The 5044-nt window shown below is 44.4% G+C and overlaps 1 protein-coding gene across 1 annotated transcript in view; it reads right to left on the bottom strand.

Annotated features, from left to right (window-relative positions):
- Positions 1–5044, bottom strand: part of MED12L (mediator complex subunit 12L) — a 325934-nt gene that overhangs the window by 319228 nt on the left and 1662 nt on the right. The window lies entirely within an intron of this gene.

The raw sequence follows: 5044 nt of genomic DNA, 5'->3' as shown, positions 1-5044 counted from the left end.
TTTCACCTCCCCTGACCCCACCTCCCCTCACCCCACCTCCCCAGCTGTCTCTAAAATAAGCATTTAATGTGTTTTAGGATTTTTAGATGCTAACAAGAAAACAGGCTTTGCCAAAATAAAACAAGCATTGGGGCAGTTAGATTTATAAATACAACTGCTCATTAAGAGGTCTTTCTGCACTTTATTAATTTCTGCAAGAACTATTTTCTGAGCACCTTGTCTAATACCAGGCACTAGGCAGCTCAAAACTAAACACCACGGACAAGACCCTGCTCTCACGCAGTCTACATTCTGACGTGGAAGACCATGGAGAAAACCAGCAACCATTTCGGACAGTGATCAGCACAGCAAAACCTATTAACACAAGATGATGAGCTAGCAAGAACAAGCAAAGAAGGGTTACAAGAAAGGCTTCCTTGAGAGGGAAGAGCCAAATGACAGGTAACGTGATGACAGGGGCAGTCAGGGACAGGAACACAGACACAAGAGAGTTGAGCCTGTTGGAAGGAGAGAGTCCACCTACGTGGTCCCACTGCACAGCTGAGAATGAACAAGTCAGGAAGCGGTGACTTAAAGCCCAGAAGCCAGATCTCAAAGGGCAGTGTCTTAGGGACATTACAAACACATTGGGAAGTCCTGGGATCCTTTAACAAAGGAGGGGAAATACCAATAGCAGTGGCCTTAACTATGCTCTCTGTGCCAGACATGGTTCCAATCTCATTTTACCTTTCCAACAACCCCATGTAGTTGATCCAAATATGAACCCCACACCACAAGTGAGATCAGGTTCAAAAAGGCAGTAAGTGATGAAGCCAGAACTCAAAGCCAGGTGGTCTAGCAACTGGCAGTGATTGCAGAAGGGAGCAAGGACCAGATGGTTGGACCTCAAAGTCCTAGGTAAGGAGTCTGTGTTGTATTCCAAGTGTAATGGAAAGCCACTGGAGGGGGACTGAGACTTCCTGACTTCCCTTTGATGTAAGAAAGAACACAACTTCTGAGAAAAGCCCACCAGACCCTGGCTGAGCTGGATGCTAAACCAAACTACTGCAACTTTAGCCACACACAGACGTCTAGTCCTCCTGCCCTACCTGCATCAGGCAGAACTCTCTACACATGGATGCCTTCTCTCTGGGTCAGGGGCCAGAGTGGGGTCTGGACCAGCAGACATCAAATAACCAGGTATCTTGTTAGAAATGCAAATTATGGGGCCCTGGCTCAGAACTACAGAATCTGAAAAACACAGCGATCAGTTTTTAACAAGCCCTCCAGCTGATCAGGATAGGTCGAGTTTGAGAACAGCTGCTCTGGGTTATCCATGTGCAGATACCACCACCACCACCACCCCCTACCTTCTATACCTCCCTACTCCTTCCCCTACCCTACCAGGTTTTACTGTACTTGGACAGTCTCTGCACTGCACACCAGGCCATTCTCCCCGCACTCCCATCTCCCCTGCCGGTGGGGCTCTATAGCTCTTCATGCCTGGAAATATCACTATTGACCCAAACTCTTTTTCTAATTTGACTTCCTGAAAATGTTTACTATTCAGCCCCTTCTACTACTTCCTTCCTACTTCTAGGGTTTAATTTAGCTTTCAGCCTTGTCATCTCCAAGGTTAGATCTTAAACTAGACTTTCCCTAACACTCCTCAATCACCAGACTTCCTTTTTATTCATTCCTTCCCACTTTCATTCATACATTCTAAGTATTCAGGCCCTCAGGATCCCAGGAACTAACTAGCTAGGTGCCAGGCACTTTAGTGATGCCTAAAACAGCGCTCATCCCTGCCTTCACCAAATTGACCCTTTAATTGGTAATGGCAGCATACAAATAAATACAAAATTACCAATTACATGCTTATACTAGAAAGGCCTCTGAGAAGGTCATGGGCTGAAACCTGAAGGATGAAGAAGAGGCAGGCTCCGAGTGTATTTGTGTCAAATCTATGCCAGGCTCTAGTCTAAATGCTTTACACGCATTACCCACGTAAGCTTCCAAGAGCACTATGGAGTAGACAGCTTTCTCATCCCCACTCTACAAGAGGGGATATTGAGGCACAGGGAGACTATGGAGTATGTAAATAGCAGAGCCAGGTTTCAAACACAGCCAGACCGGCTCCAGAGCCTACCCTCCTAACCACAGGCCGAGGTGAGAAGAGCAGGGTGGAATGGCAGCGAGAGGGGTGGCTAGGCAGACAAGGGTCCAGGCAGACCGAGCATGTGGGGCCCAGGAAGCCAGAAAAGTACATCTGAAGCAGAAAGGAAGTCAAGCATATTAGTGAGGCTGGGGAGCAGTAGATAGATTGAAAATATATTTGGAAACTGGACCAGACAAGGTGTCCTGATAGATGTATTATGGAGCATAAGAAAGAAAGAAAGGGAAATCAAGGATGACTCTCAGTTTTCTGATTCTCTTGTCGAGGCTTGAGGATGATCGGTTTTCGGAAGACAAAGTATTATAACACAATACCGAATAAAGTCCTGTGGAGTGCTGATACACAGGCAAGCTCTCAAAAGAACGCAGTCAATCGATGGAGCAGGTTAAAGCTTCCAGGTCTCCCCACCCGACCCTCCTTCTCCGGGGACCTTCATTCAAGGCTTTCCGTCCTATCTCCTAGGAACTGTTTTCCAGAACACTACTAGCACTCGCTAACAATAATAAAAGTTACAGCTATAGTAATAAGAATAGCTTCCACCAGGAGGAGGGTTTTTCTCACACAAATGGAGCCAGGCTTTTGGAAAGTTTTCTGAATAGAACAATTATACTAATTTACAAATGAGAAGTTATGCAACTTGCCCAAGGCCACACAACTGCAAAGAGGCTGAACTAGGACCCAACTCCAGATCTGCCCAACTTGGAAACCCATACTTCCTTCATTAAATCAGGATTTCCCACAACGTGGCACACGTACACCAACAACGGTCTTAAACGCACACATTAACTTCGTGAAGTTTCAATAGGTATAGTCCTATTATGTATCCTTATAAATGTATGTAATGCCCAGTAAATAAAAACTTAATGTATACATATAACAACTTGATTATAAATTTTGCATTTTATATATATGTGTGTGTGTGTGTGTGTGTGTGTGTGTGAGAGATCCCATGACTTCATACACACTGCTGCCTAGGAAACAAAAACGTTTCTTAAAAATTAAAGAAAACAGTAGACTATGAGTACAAGTGATACGGGGATAGGGTAGAAATCTTGAGGCAGTACATAAATAACTGCAACCTGTGAAATACTGTTCACCACTCCACCACCCAGGAACGGCCCGGCACCTGTTCCATATTGTACTGAAATTTGGCCACGGTCACACGTAACTCTGACTCTGCTCCAGAGAAATGAAATATTGGCTGTCTTGGGGGAAAGGGAGTAATGGCACAACACAATTTAGCATAAATCATTAACACAGTATGGGTCTTGACACAGTATGGGTTTGGTGGTCCAAATCCTCTGCCTTTCTATCACACACCTAGATTCAGTCAGGCAAACTTTCTTGGGCCTCAGTTCCACTTTGTCAAAAGGAAGCTATGTAAGATAGGCTCCAAGGTCACTTCCAGTTTTAGAATGCCAGAAAATGTTGTAAAATCCAAAATTTTCTTTTTTCCAGAATCACAGGGTCCCAATCCTAAATGAGTGCTGACCTAAGGGATAAACACTTAACAAGCCCAAGTGGCATCCCAGACGACCATGCTGTAACTAGGGAGATGCTATTAATTACACAGCCCTTCTGGAAAATGTGGCAAGACATTAATTACAAGATGAGAAAGGTCCACCAATCAGTATTCCTGTTCCCACCAAAACTTCAAAAATCTCCTGACACTGAATTTTTTAAGTTACTCTTGTCACAGTTGGTTCTTAATGTCTGTTATTTGTAATCCCCAAGATTTAACTTTTTTTCTGGGAGGGAAAAGCCCCCAGGGAGAATAGGGTGTGGAAGAAATCTGCAAAATCTCATCAATCCATCCTCAGTGTGAAGCCTCAACTGAGAACCACCTGTAAAACCTACCCAGCTTCAAACTGAATTACTCCAAGGATTCTCGAACATATTTAATGTGCTTAAGCCTCTAAAAGGAATTGCCACTCCTTACTGTTCGGAAACATTAACAGAAGTTTAACCAGAACAAGCATTCTTCCTTTATTACTGAAATAGATACATTTATCAAAAGGGAAGTCTTAAGGACCCCTCCTCGCCTTCCGTACAAAGCCGCTTCTGTGATGTCAGTGGGCCTCCAAACTTTTAATAGAGAGTTTTCAGATTCCCAGAAAGAAGTTCTGCAATGTGCTCACTTCGTTTTTAGCCGAAGAAAACAGAGGATGGGTGGGCTGCAGCTGGCAAAGTCAGAAAGCACAGCTGGGTAGCAGGTGATCTTTAAAAAGAAAAAAGAAAAAAAAAAAGCAAATCCCTGGGCAAATTGTGTAGCCAAGGGTGATCATTATAACTGGAGAGTTGTTACATAATTACTTGTTAACTACTGACAAACAAATGGTTATAAAATGTCATGGTTACTCTAGACATTGAAGCTACTGTACCTAAGGCAAGAGGCAAGGTTTCTCCAATTGCATTCCAAAAAATAAGAAATCCCGGGACTTATTTCCCTTCCAAGGTAACCCGTCTGCTTTTACGTATACAAAACAGCCTCCAGCAATTATACCAATCGCCTCTAGGGACGAAAATCAGGTTCCCCTTAATATCGATTTTTTAAAGGGAAAAGAGGACACACAGAAAGTAGTACGTTCAAAGAGCCAAATATTTATCACCTCGATAAAAATGACTTCCACTCCCAACTGGAAAATTTGAACGGAAAAGGTCTCCCCCTCACCCCACCCCCCCGTCCCTGCTCAGCTGGCGCAAAACGTAAGACCTGTGTCGGATGCGCTGCATTCCAACATTTTTCAAAAAGTTTACGCGGATTTACCGAAGCAGCGGGGAGAAAAATAAAGCAGGCAGGAGCGGGGGAGAGCAAGCCAGAGGGTTTCGGCCAGGAGGAACCTGGTGAAGCACCCAGCGGCGCCGTGCAAGGCCCGGTAACCGGGAAAC

Source organism: Crocuta crocuta, unplaced genomic scaffold (assembly GCF_008692635.1).
Source record: "Crocuta crocuta isolate KB4526 unplaced genomic scaffold, BGI_CrCroc_1.0 scaffold54, whole genome shotgun sequence".
NCBI classification, from domain to species: domain Eukaryota; kingdom Metazoa; phylum Chordata; class Mammalia; order Carnivora; family Hyaenidae; genus Crocuta; species Crocuta crocuta.
Note: the sequence above shows the minus strand (reverse complement) of the source record. Positions and strands in the feature narration are given on the sequence as shown.